Below are 17625 nucleotides of genomic sequence, written 5' to 3' on the forward strand. Positions count from 1 at the left end.
AATGAACATTCTCTGATATATTTAATAATGAACATTCTGATACATTTAATAATGAACATTCTGATACATTTAATAATGAACATTCTCTGATATATTTAATAATGATCATTCTGATATATTTAATAATGAACATTCTGATATATTTAATAATGAACATTCTCTGATATATTTAATCATGAACATTCTGATACATTTAATAATGAACATTCTGATATATTTAATAATGAACATTCTCTGATATATTTAACAATGATCATTCTGATATATTTAATAATGAACATTCTGATATATTTAATAATGAACATTCTCTGATATATTTAATAATGAACATTCTGATACATTTAATAATGAACATTCTGATATATTTAATAATGAACATTCTGATACATTTAATAATAAACATTCTGATATATTTAATAATGAACATTCTCTGATATATTTAATAATGAACATTCTCTGATATATTTAATAATAAACATTCTGATATCTTTAATAAGAAACATTCTCTGATATATTTAATAATGAACATTCTCTGATACATTTAATAATGAACACCCTCTGATATCATTAATAATAAACATTCTCTGATATATTTAATAATGAACATTCTGATATATTTAATAATGAACATTCTCTGATATATTTAACAATGAACATTCTCTGATATATTTAATATTGAACATTCTGACATATTTAATAATGAACATTCTCTGATATATTTAAAAATGAACATTCTGATATATTTAATAATGAACATTCTGACATATTTAATAATGAACATTCTCTGATAAATTTAATAATGAACATTCTCTGATATCATTAATAATAAACATTCTCTGATATATTTAATAATGAACATTCTGATATTTTTAATAATAAACATTCTCTGATATATTTAATAATGAACATTCTGATATATTTAATAATGAACATTCTCTGATATATTTAACAATGAACATTCTGATATATTTAATAATGAACATTCTGATATATTTAATAATGAACATTCTGATATATTTAATAATGAACATTCCCTGATATATTTAATAATGAACATTCTCTGATATATTTAATAATGAACATTCTGATACATTTAATAATGAACACCCTCTGATATCATTAATAATAAACATTCTCTGATATATTTAATAATGAACATTCTGATATATTTAATCATGAACATTCTCTGATATATTTAATAATGAACATTCTGATATATTTAATAATGAACATTCTCTGATATATTTAGTAATGAACATTCTGATACATTTAATAATAAACATTCTCTGATAAATTTAATAATGAACATTCTCTCATATATTTAATATTGAACATTCTGATATATTTAATAATGAACATTCTCTGATATATTTAATAATGAACATTCTGATGTATTTAACAATGACCATTCTGACATATTTAATAATGAACATTCTCTGATATATTTAACAATGAACATTCTGATATATTTAATAATGAACATTCTCTGATATATTTAATAATGAACATTCTGATATATTTAATAATGAACACTCTCTGATATATTTAATAATGAACATTCTCTGATATATTTAACAATGAACATTCTCTGATATATTTAACAATGAACATTCTGATATATTTAATAATGAACATTCTCTGATATATTTAATAATGAACATTCTGATATATTTAACAATGACCATTCTGACATATTTAATAATGAACATTCTCTGATATATTTAACAATGAACATTCTGATATATTTAATAATGAACATTCTCTGATATATTTAACAATGAACATTCTGATATATTTAATAATGAACACTCTCTGATATATTTAATAATGAACATTCTCTGATATATTTAACAATGAACATTCTGATATATTTAATGATGAACATTCTGATATATTTAATGATGAACATTCTCTGATACATTTAATAATGAACATTCTCTGATATATTTAACAATGAACATTCTGATATATTTAATGATGAACATTCTGATACATTTAATAATGAACATTCTCTGATATATTTAACAATGAACATTCTGATATATTTAATGATGAACATTCTGCTACATTTAATAATGAACATTCTGATATATTTAATAATGAACATTCTGATACATTTAATAATGAACATTCTCTGATATATTTAACAATGAACATTCTGATATATTTAATGATGAACATTCTGATACATTTAATAATGAACATTCTCTGATATATTTAACAATGAACATTCTGATATATTTAATGATGAACATTCTGCTACATTTAATAATGAACATTCTGATATATTTAATAATGAACATTCTGATACATTTAATAATGAACATTCTGATACATTTAATAATGAACATTCTCTGATATATTTAACAATGAACATTCTGATATATTTAATGATGAACATTCTGATACATTTAATAATGAACATTCTCTGATATATTTAACAATGAACATTCTGATATATTTAATAATGAACATTCTGATATATTTAATGATGAACATTCTCTGATACATTTAATAATGAACATTCTCTGATATATTTAACAATGAACATTCTGATATATTTAAAAATGAACATTCTGATATATTTAATGATGAACATTCTGCTACATTTAATAATGAACATTCTGATATATTTAATGATGAACATTCTGCTACATTTAACAATGAACATTCTGATATATTTAATGATGAACATTCTGATACATTTAATAATGAACATTCTCTGATATATTTAACAATGAACATTCTGATATATTTAATAATGAACATTCTGATATATTTAATGATGAACATTCTGATACATTTAATAATGAACATTCTCTGATATATTTAACAATGAACATTCTGATATATTTAATGATGAACATTCTCTGATACATTTAAAAATGAACATTCTGATACATTTAATAATGAACATTCTCTGATACATTTAATAATAAACATTCTGATATATTTAACAATGAACATTCTCTGATATATTTAATAATGAACATTCTGATATATTTAAAAATGAACATTCTGATACATTTAATAATGAATATTCTGATATATTTAATAATGAACATTCTGATATATTTAATAATGAACATTCTGACATATTTAATAATGAACATTCTCTGATAAATTTAATAATGAACGTTCTCTGATAAATTTAATAATGAACATTCTGATATATTTAATAATGAACATTCTCTGATATATTTAATAATGAACATTCTCTGATAAATTTAACAATGAACATTCTCTGATAAATTTAATAATGAACATTCTGATATATTTAATAATGAACATTCTCTGATATATTTAATAATGAACATTCTCTGATAAATTTAATAATGAACATTCTGATCTATTTAATAATGAACATTCTCTGATAAATTTAATAATGAACATTCTCTGATAAATTTAACAATGAACATTCTCTGATAAATTTAATAATGAACATTCTGATATATTTAATAATGAACATTCTCTGATACATTTAATAATGAACATTCTCTGACAAATTTAATAATGAACATTCTGACATATTTAATAATGAACATTCTCTGATAAATTTAATAATGAACATTCTCTGATAAATTTAACAATGAACATTCTCTGATAAATTTAATAATGAACATTCTGATATATTTAATAATGAACATTCTCTGATACATTTAATAATGAACATTCTCTGATATATTTAACAATGAACATTCTGATATATTTAATGATGAACATTCTGATACATTTAATAATGAACATTCTCTGATATATTTAACAATGAACATTCTGATATATTTAATAATGAACATTCTGATATATTTAATGATGAACATTCTGATACATTTAATAATGAACATTCTCTGATATATTTAACAATGAACATTCTGATATATTTAATAATGAACATTCTGATATATTTAATGATGAACATTCTGATACATTTAATAATGAACATTCTCTGATATATTTAACAATGAACATTCTGATATATTTAATGATGAACATTCTCTGATACATTTAAAAATGTACATTCTGATACATTTAATAATGAACATTCTCTGATACATTTAATAATAAACATTCTGATATATTTAACAATGAACATTCTCTGATATATTTAATAATGAACATTCTGATATATTTAAAAATGAACATTCTGATACATTTAATAATGAATATTCTGATATATTTAATAATGAACATTCTGATATATTTAATAATGAACATTCTGACATATTTAATAATGAACATTCTCTGATAAATTTAATAATGAACGTTCTCTGATAAATTTAATAATGAACATTCTGATATATTTAATAATGAACATTCTCTGATATATTTAATAATGAACATTCTCTGATAAATTTAACAATGAACATTCTCTGATAAATTTAAGAATGAACATTCTGATATATTTAATAATGAACATTCTCTGATATATTTAATAATGAACATTCTGATCTATTTAATAATGAACATTCTCTGATATATTTAATAATGAACATTCTCTGATAAATTTAACAATGAACATTCTCTGATAAATTTAAGAATGAACATTCTGATATATTTAATAATGAACATTCTCTGATAAATTTAATAATGAACATTCTGATCTATTTAATAATGAACATTCTCTGATAAATTTAATAATGAACATTCTCTGATAAATTTAACAATGAACATTCTCTGATAAATTTAATAATGAACATTCTCTGATAAATTTAACAATGAACATTCTCTGATAAATTTAATAATGAACATTCTGATATATTTAATAATGAACATTCTCTGATACATTTAATAATGAACATTCTCTGACAAATTTAATAATGAACATTCTCTGATATATTTAATAATGAACATTCTCTGATAAATTTAACAATGAACATTCTCTGATAAATTTAATAATGAACATTCTGATATATTTAATAATGAACATTCTCTGATAAATTTAATAATGAACATTCTCTGATAAATTTAACAATGAACATTCTCTGATAAATTTAATAATGAACATTCTGATATATTTAATAATGAACATTCTCTGATACATTTAATAATGAACATTCTCTGACAAATTTAACAATGAACATTCTGATATATTTAAGAATGAACATTCTCTGATAAATTTAATAATGAACACTCTCTGATATATTTAATAATGAACATTCTGATACATTTAATAATGAACATTCTGATATATTTAATAATGAAAACTCTCTGATATATTTAATAATGAACATTCTGATATATTTAATAATGAACATTCTGATATATTTAATAATGAACGCTCTCTGAAATATTTAATAATGAACATTCTGATACATTTAATAATAAACATTCTCTGATAAATTTAATGAACATTCTCTGATATATTTAATATTGAACATTCTGATACATTTAATAATGAACATTCTGATATATTTAATAATGAACATTCTCTGATACATTTAATAATGAACATTCTCTGACAAATTTAACAATGAACATTCTGATATATTTAAGAATGAACATTCTCTGATAAATTTAATAATGAACACTCTCTGATATATTTAATAATGAACATTCTGATACATTTAATAATGAACATTCTGATATATTTAATAATGAAAACTCTCTGATATATTTAATAATGAACATTCTGATATATTTAATAATGAACATTCTGATATATTTAATAATGAACGCTCTCTGAAATATTTAATAATGAACATTCTGATACATTTAATAATAAACATTCTCTGATAAATTTAATGAACATTCTCTGATATATTTAATATTGAACATTCTGATACATTTAATAATGAACATTCTGATATATTTAATAATGAACATTCCCTGATATATTTAATAATGAACATTCTGATACATTTAATAATGAACATTCTCTGATATATTTAATAATGAACATTCTGATATATTTAATAATGAACACTCTCTGATATATTTAATAATGAACATTCTGATATATTTAATAATGAACATTCTCTGATATATTTAATAATGAACATTCTGATACATTTAATAATAAACATTCTCTGATAAATTTAATGAGCATTCTCTGATATATTTAATATTGAACATTCTGATACATTTAATAATGAACATTCTGATACATTTAATAACAAACATTCTCTGATAAATTTAATAATGAACATTCTCTGATATATTTAACAATGAACATTCTGATACATTTAATAATAAACATTCTCTGATAAATTTAACAATGAACATTCTCTGATATATTTAATAATGAACATTCTGATATATTTAACAATGAACATTCTCTGATAAATTTAATAATGAACACTCTCTGATATATTTAATAATGAACATTCTGATACATTTAATAATAAACATTCTCTGATAAATTTAACAATGAACATTCTCTGATATATTTAATAATGAACATTCTGATATATTTAACAATGAACATTCTCTGATAAATTTAATGATGAACACTCTCTGATATATTTAATAATGAACATTCTGATACATTTAATAATAAACATTCTCTGATAAATTTAACAATGAACATTCTGATATATTTAATAATGAACATTCTGATATATTTAATAATGAACATTCTGATACATTTAATAATAAACATTCTCTGATACATTTAATAATGAACATTCTGATACATTTAATAATGAACATTCTGATATATTTAACAATGAACACTCTCTGATATATTTAATAATGAACATTCTGATATATTTAATAATGAACACTCTCTGATATATTTAATAATGAACATTCTGATATATTTAATAATGAACATTCTGATATATTTAATAATGAACATTCTCTGATAAATTTAATAATGAACATTCTCTGATAAATTTAACAATGAACATTCTCTGATAAATTTAATAATGAACATTCTGATATATTTAATAATGAACATTCTCTGATACATTTAATAATGAACATTCTCTGACAAATTTAACAATGAACATTCTGATATATTTAAGAATGAACATTCTCTGATAAATTTAATAATGAACACTCTCTGATATATTTAATAATGAACATTCTGATACATTTAATAATGAACATTCTGATATATTTAATAATGAACATTCTGATATATTTAATAATGAACATTCTGATATATTTAATAATGAACGCTCTCTGAAATATTTAATAATGAACATTCTGATACATTTAATAATAAACATTCTCTGATAAATTTAATGAACATTCTCTGATATATTTAATATTGAACATTCTGATACATTTAATAATGAACATTCTGATATATTTAATAATGAACATTCTGATACATTTAATAATGAACATTCTCTGATATATTTAATAATGAACATTCTGATATATTTAATAATGAACACTCTCTGATATATTTAATAATGAACATTCTGATATATTTAATAATGAACATTCTCTGATATATTTAATAATGAACATTCTGATACATTTAATAATAAACATTCTCTGATAAATTTAATGAGCATTCTCTGATATATTTAATATTGAACATTCTGATACATTTAATAATGAACATTCTGATACATTTAATAACAAACATTCTCTGATAAATTTAATAATGAACATTCTCTGATATATTTAACAATGAACATTCTGATACATTTAATAATAAACATTCTCTGATAAATTTAACAATGAACATTCTCTGATATATTTAATAATGAACATTCTGATATATTTAACAATGAACATTCTCTGATAAATTTAATAATGAACACTCTCTGATATATTTAATAATGAACATTCTGATACATTTAATAATAAACATTCTCTGATAAATTTAACAATGAACATTCTCTGATATATTTAATAATGAACATTCTGATATATTTAACAATGAACATTCTCTGATAAATTTAATGATGAACACTCTCTGATATATTTAATAATGAACATTCTGATACATTTAATAATAAACATTCTCTGATAAATTTAACAATGAACATTCTGATATATTTAATAATGAACATTCTGATATATTTAATAATGAACATTCTGATACATTTAATAATAAACATTCTCTGATACATTTAATAATGAACATTCTGATACATTTAATAATGAACATTCTGATATATTTAACAATGAACACTCTCTGATATATTTAATAATGAACATTCTGATATATTTAATAATGAACACTCTCTGATATATTTAATAATGAACATTCTGATATATTTAATAATGAACATTCTGATATATTTAATAATGAACATTCTGATATATTTAATAATGAACATTCTGATATATTTAATAATGAACATTCTGATATATTTAATAATGAACATTCTCTGATATATTTAATAATGAACATTCTGATACATTTAATAATGAACATTCTGATGTATTGAAGAATGAACATTCTGATATATTTAATAATGAACATACTGATATATTTAATAATGAACACTCTGATATATTTAAAAATGAACATTCTCTGATATATTTAATAATGAACATTCTGATACATTTAATAATGAACATTCTGATGTATTGAAGAATGAACATTCTGATATATTTAATAATGAACATACTGATATATTTAATAATGAACACTCTGATATATTTAATAATGAACATTCTGAAACATTTAATAATGAACATTCTGATATATTTAATAATGAACACTCTCTGATATATTTAATAATGAACATTCTGATATATTTAATAATGAACACTCTCTGATATATTTAATAATGACCATTCTGATACATTTAATAATGAACACTCTCTGATATATTTAATAATGAACATTCTGATACATTTAATAATGAACATTCTGATATATTTAATAATGAACACTCTCTGATATATTTAATAATGAACATTCTGATATATTTAATAATGAACACTCTCTGATATATTTAATAATGAATATTCTGATATATTTATAATGAACACTCTCTGATATATTTAATAATGAACATTCTGATACATTTAATAATGAACACTTTCTGATATATTTAATAATGAACATTCTGATATATTTAATAATGAACATTCTGATATATTTAATAATGAAAACTCTCTGATATATTCAATAATGAACATTCTGATATATTTAATAATGAACATTCTGATATATTTAATAATGAACACTCTCTGATATATTTAATAATGAACATTCTGATACATTTAATAATGAACATTCTCTGATATTTTTAATAATGAACATTCTGATATATTTAATAATGAACATTCTCTGATCAATTTAATAATGAACATTCTGATACATTTAATAATGAACATTCTCTGATACATTTAATAATGAACATTCTCTGATATATTTAATGAACATTCTCTGATATATTAATATTGAACATTCTGATACATTTAATAATGAACATTCTGATACATTTAATAACAAACATTCTCTGATAAATTTAATAATGAACACTCTCTGATATATTTAACAATGAACATTCTGATACATTTAATAATAAACATTCTCTGATAAATTTAACAATGAACATTCTCTGATATATTAAATAATGAACCTTCTGATACATTTAATAATGAACATTCTGATATATTTAATAATGAACATTCTCTGATAAATTTAATGAACATTCTCTGATATATTAATATTGAACATTCTGATACATTTAATAATGAACATTCTGATACATTTAATAACAAACATTCTCTGATAAATTTAATAATGAACACTCTCTGATATATTTAACAATGAACATTCTGATACATTTAATAATAAACATTCTCTGATAAATTTAACAATGAACATTCTCTGATATATTTAATAATGAACCTTCTGATACATTTAATAATGAACATTCTGATATATTTAATAATGAACATTCTCTGATAAATTTAATAATGAACACTCTCTGAAATATTTAATAATGAACATTCTGATACATTTAATAATGAACATTCTCTGATATATTTCATAATGAACATTCTGATATATTTAATAATGAACATTCTCTGATCAATTTAAGAATGAACATTCTGATACATTTAATAATGAACATTCTCTGATACATTTAATAATGAACATTTTCTGATATATTGAATAATAAACATTCTCTGATGAATTTAATAATGAACATTCTCTGATATATTTAATAATGAACATTCTGATACATTTAATAATAAACATTCTCTGATAAATTTAATGAACATTCTCCGATATATTTAACATTGAACATTCTGATACATTTAATAATGAACATTCTGATATATTTAATAATGAACATTCTGATATATTTAATAATGAACATTCTCTGATATATTTAATAATGAACATTCTGATACATTTAATAATGAACATTCTGATATATTTAATAATGAACATTCTGATATATTTAATCATGAACATTCTGATATATTTAATAATGAACATTCTGATACATTTAATAATGAACATTCTGATATATTTAATAATGAACATTCTGATACATTTAACAATGAACATTCTGATATATTTAATAATGAACACTCTCTGATATATTTAATGATGAACATTCTGATAGATTTAATAATGAACACTCTCTGATATATTTAATAATGAACATTCTGATACATTTAATAATGAACATTCTGATATATTGAAGAATGAACATTCTGATATATTTAATAATGAACACTCTGATATATTTAATAATGAACACTCTCTGATATATTTAATAATGAACATTCTGATACATTTAATAATGAACATTCTGATATATTTAATAATGAACACTCTCTGATATATTTAATAATGAACATTCTGATATATTTAATAATGAACACTCTCTGATATATTTAATAATGAACATTCTGATACATTTAATAATGAACATTCTAATATATTTAATAATGAACACTCTCTGATATATTTAATAATGAACATTCTGATATATTTAATAATGAACACTCTCTGATGTATTTAATAATGAACATTCTGATACATTTAATAATGAACATTCTGATATATTTAATAATGAACATTCTGATATATTTAATAATGAACACTCTATGATATATTTAATAATGAACATTCTGATATATTTAATAATGAACATTCTCTGATATATTTAATAATGAACATTCTGATACATTTAATAATGAACTTTCTGATATATTGAAGAATGAACATTCTGATATATTTAATAATGAACATTCTGATATATTTAGTAATGAACACTCTGATATATTTAATAATGAACATTCTGATACATTTAATAATGAACATTCTGATATATTTAATAATGTACACTCTCTGATATATTTAATAATGAACATTCTGATATATTTAATAATGAACACTCTCTGATATATTTAATAATGAATATTCTGATACATTTAATAATGAACATTCTGATATATTTAATAATGAACACTCTCTGATATATTTAATAATGAACATTCTGATACATTTAATAATGAACATTCTGATATATTTAATAATGAAAACTCTCTGATATATTTAATAATGAACATTCTGATATATTTAATAATGAACACTCTCTGATATATTTAATAATGAACATTCTGATACATTTAATAATGAACATTCTCTGATATATTTAATAATGAACATTCTGATATATTTAATAATGAACATTCTCTGATCAATTTAATAATGAACATTCTGATACATTTAATAATGAACATTCTCTGATACATTTAATAATGAACATTCTCTGATATATTGAATAATAAACATTCTCTGATGAATTTAATAATGAACATTCTCTGATATATTTAATAATGAACATTCTGATACATTTAATAATAAACATTCTCTGATAAATTTAATGAACATTCTCTGATATATTTAATATTGAACATTCTGATACATTTAATAATGAACATTCTGATACATTTAATAACAAACATTCTCTGATAAATTTAATAATGAACACTCTCTGATATATTTAACAATGAACATTCTGATACATTTAATAATAAACATTCTCTGATAAATTTAACAATGAACATTCTCTGATATATTTAATAATGAACATTCTGATATATTTAACAATGAACATTCTCTGATAAATTTAATAATGAACACTCTCTGATATATTTAATAATGAACATTCTGATACATTTAATAATAAACATTCTCTGATAAATTTAACAATGAACATTCTGATATATTTAATAATGAACATTCTGATATATTTAATATTGAACATTCTGATACATTTAATAATAAACATTCTCTGATAAATTTAACAATGAACATTCTGATACATTTAATAATGAACATTCTCTGATATATTTAATAATGAACATTCTGATACATTTAATAATGAACATTCTGATATATTTAATAATGAACACTCTCTGATATATTTAATAATGAACATTCTGATATATTTAATAATGAACACTCTCTGATGTATTTAATAATGAACATTCTGATACATTTAATAATGAACATTCTGATATATTTAATAATGAACATTCTGATATATTTAATAATGAACACTCTATGATATATTTAATAATGAACATTCTGATATATTTAAAAATGAACATTCTCTGATATATTTAATAATGAACATTCTGATACATTTAATAATGAACATTCTGATGCATTGAAGAATGAACATTCTGATATATTTAATAATGAACATACTGATATATTTAATAATGAACACTCTGATATATTTAATAATGAACATTCTGATACATTTAATAATGAACATTCTGATATATTTAATAATGAACACTCTCTGATATATTTAATAATGAACATTCTGATATATTTAATAATGAATATTCTCTGATATATTTAATAATGAACATTCTGATACATTTAATAATGAACATTCTGATATATTTAATAATGAACACTCTCTGATATATTTAATAATGAACATTCTGATATATTTAATAATGAATATTCTCTGATATATTTAATAATGAACATTCTGATACATTTAATAATGAACATTCTGATATATTTAATAATGAACACTCTCTGATATATTTAATAATGAACATTCTGATATATTTAATAATGAACATTCTCTGATATATTTAATAATGAACATTCTGATACATTTAATAATGAACATTCTGATGTATTGAAGAATGAACATTCTGATATATTTAATAAGGAACATACTGATATATTTAATAATGAACACTCTGATATATTTAATAATGAACATTCTGATACATTTAATAATGAACATTCTGATATATTTAATAATGAACACTCTCTGATATATTTAATAATGAACATTCTGATACATTTAATAATGAACACTCTCTGATATATTTAATAATGAACATTCTGATACATTTAATAATGAACATTCTGATATATTTAATAATGAACACTCTCTGATATATTTAACAATGAACATTCTGATATATTTAATAATGAACACTCTCTGATATATTTAATAATGAATATTCTGATATATTTATAATGAACACTCTCTGATATATTTAATAATGAACATTCTGATACATTTAATAATGAACATTCTGATATATTTAATAATGAAAACTCTCTGATATATTCAATAATGAACATTCTGATATATTTAATAATGAACATTCTGATATATTTAATAATGAACACTCTCTGATATATTTAATAATGAACATTCTGATACATTTAATAATGAACATTCTCTGATATTTTTAATAATGAACATTCTGATATATTTAATAATGAACATTCTCTGATCAATTTAATAATGAACATTCTGATACATTTAATAATGAACATTCTCTGATACATTTAATGATGAACATTCTCTGATATATTGAATAATAAACATTCTCTGATGAATTTAATAATGAACATTCTCTGATATATTTAATAATGAACATTCTGATACATTTAATAATAAACATTCTCTGATAAATTTAATGAACATTCTCTGATATATTAATATTAAACATTCTGATACATTTAATAATGAACATTCTGATACATTTAATAACAAACATTCTCTGATAAATTTAATAATGAACACTCTCTGATATATTTAACAATGAACATTCTGATACATTTAATAATAAACATTCTCTGATAAATTTAACAATGAACATTCTCTGATATATTTAATAATGAACCTTCTGATACATTTAATAATGAACATTCTGATATATTTAATAATGAACATTCTCTGATAAATTTAATAATGAACACTCTCTGATATATTTAATAATGAACATTCTGATACATTGAATAATAAACATTCTCTGATAAATTTAACAATGAACATTCTGATATATTTAATAATGAACATTCTGATATATTTAATAATGAACATTCTGATACATTTAATAATAAACATTCTCTGATAAATTTAACAATGAACATTCTGATATATTTTATAATAAACATTCTCTGATATATTTAACAATGAACATTCTGATATATTTAATAATGAACATTCTGATATATTTAATAATGAACATTCTCTGATATCTTTAATAATGAACATTCTGATACATGAAATAATAAACATTCTCTGATAAATTTAATAATGAACATTCTCTGATATATTTAATAATGAACATTCTGATACATTTAACAATGAACATTCTGATATATTTAATAATGAACATTCTCTGATATATTTAATAATGAACATTCTCTGATATATTTAATAATGAACATTCTGATATATTTAATAATGAACATTCTGATATATTTAATAATGAACATTCTCTGATATATTTAATAATGAACATTCTGATACATTTAATGATGAACATTCTGATGTATTTAATAATGAACATTCTGATATATTTAATAGTGAACACTCTGATATATTTAATAATGAACATTCTCTGATATATTTAATAATGAACATTCTGATATATTTAATAATGAACATTCTGATATATTTAATAATAAACATTCTCTGATATATTTAATAATGAACATTCTGATATATTTAATAATGAACATTCTCTGATATATTTAATAATGAACATTCTGATATATTTAATAATGAACATTCTGATATATTTAATAATGAACATTCTCTGATATATTTAATAATGAACATTCTGATACATTTAATGATGAACATTCTGATGTATTTAATAATGAACATTCTCTGATATATTTAATAATGAACATTCTGATACATTTAATAATGAACATTCTGATATATTTAATAATGAACATTCTCTGATATATTTAATAATGAACATTCTGATACATTTAATGATGAACATTCTGATGTATTTAATAATGAACATTCTGATATATTTAATAGTGAACACTCTGATATATTTAATAATGAACACTCTCTGATATATTTAATAATGAACATTCTGATGTATTTAATAATGAACATTCTGATATATTTAATAATGAACATTCTCTGATATCTTTAATAATGAACATTCTGATACATGAAATAATAAACATTCTCTGATAAATTTAATAATGAACACTCTCTGATATATTTAATAATGAACATTCTGATATATTTAATAATGAACATTCTCTGATATATTTAATAATGAACATTCTCTGATATATTTAATAATGAACATTCTGATACATTTAATAATGAACATTCTGATATATTTAATAATGAACATTCTCTGATATATTTAATAATGAACATTCTGATACATTTAATGATGAACATTCTGATGTATTTAATAATGAACATTCTGATATATTTAATAGTGAACACTCTGATATATTTAATAATGAACATTCTGATACATTTAATGATGAACATTCTGATGTATTTAATAATGAACATTCTGATATATTTAATAGTGAACACTCTGATATATTTAATAATGAACATTCTCTGATATATTTAATAATGAACATTCTGATACATTTAATGATGAACATTCTGATATATTTAATAATGAACACTCTGATATATTTAATAATGAACATTCTGATATATTTAATAATGAACACTCTCTGATATATTTAATAATGAACATTCTGATACATTTAATAATGAACATTCTGATATATTTAATAATGAACACTCTCTGATATATTTAATAATGAACATTCTGATACATTTAATAATGAACATTCTGATATATTTAATAATGAAAACTCTCTGATATATTTAATAATGAACATTCTGATATATTTAACAATGAACATTCTGATATATTTAATAATGAACACTCTCTGATATATTTAATAATGAACATTCTGATACATTTAACAATGAACATTCTCTGATATTTTTAAAAATGAACATTCTGATATATTTAATAATGAACATTCTCTGATCAATTTAATAATGAACATTCTGATACATTTAATAATGAACATTCTCTGATACATTTAATAATGAACATTCTCTGATATATTGAATAATAAACATTCTCTGATCAATTTAATAATGAACATTCTGATACATTTAATAATAAACATTCTCTGATAAATTTAATGAACATTCTCTGATATATTTAATATTGAACATTCTGATACATTTAATAATGAACATTCTGATACATTTAATAACAAACATTCTCTGATAAATTTAATAATGAACACTCTCTGATATATTTAACAATGAACATTCTGATACATTTAATAATAAACATTCTCTGATAAATTTAACAATGAACACTCTCTGATATATTTAATAATGAACATTCTGATACATTTAATAATAAACATTCTCTGATAAATTTAACAATGAACATTCTGATATATTTAACAATGAACATTCTGATATATTTAATAATGAACATTCTGATACATTTAATAACAAACATTCTCTGCTAAATTTAACAATGAACATTCTGATATATTTAATAATAAACATTCTCTGATATATTTAACAATGAACATTCTGATATATTTAATAATGAACATTCTGATATATTTAATAATGAACATTCTGATACATTTAATAATAAACATTCTCTGCTAAATTTAACAATGAACATTCTGATATATTTAATAATAAACATTCTCTGATATATTTAACAATGAACATTCTGATACATTTAACAATGAACATTCTGATATATTTAATAATGAACATTCTCTGATATATTTAATAATGAACATTCTCTGATATATTTAATAATGAACATTCTGATACATTTAATAATGAACATTCTGATATATTTAATAATGAACATTCTCTGATATATTTAATAATGAACATTCTGATACATTTAATAATGAACATTCTGATGTATTTAATAATGAACACTCTCTGATATATTTAATAATGAACATTCTGATATATTTAATAATGAACATTCTCTGATATATTTAATAATGAACATTCTGATATATTTAATAATGAACACTCTCTGATATATTTAATAATGAACATTCTGATACATTTAATAATGAACATTCTGATATATTTAATAATGAACATTCTGATACATTTAATAATAAACATTCTCTGATAAATTTAACAATGAACATTCTGATATATTTAATAATAAACATTCTCTGATATATTTAATAATGAACATTCTGATATATTCAATAATGAACATTCTGATACATTTAAAAATGAACATTCTGATATATTTAATAATGAACATTCTGATACATATAATAATGAAAATTCTTATATATTTAATAATAAACATTCTCTGATATATTTAATAATGAACATTCTGATATATTTAATAATAAACATTCTGATACATTTAATAATAAACATTCTCTGATAA

At 20.1% G+C, this 17625-nt stretch overlaps 1 protein-coding gene across 2 annotated transcripts in view; it reads left to right on the forward strand.

Annotated features, from left to right (window-relative positions):
- Positions 1 to 17625, forward strand: part of gpc5b (glypican 5b) — a 688958-nt gene that overhangs the window by 458804 nt on the left and 212529 nt on the right. The gene's annotated exons all lie outside the window — the stretch shown is intronic.

This window comes from Heptranchias perlo, chromosome 13 (genome assembly GCF_035084215.1).
Source record: "Heptranchias perlo isolate sHepPer1 chromosome 13, sHepPer1.hap1, whole genome shotgun sequence".
In the NCBI taxonomy this organism is placed as follows: Eukaryota; Metazoa; Chordata; class Chondrichthyes; order Hexanchiformes; family Hexanchidae; genus Heptranchias; species Heptranchias perlo.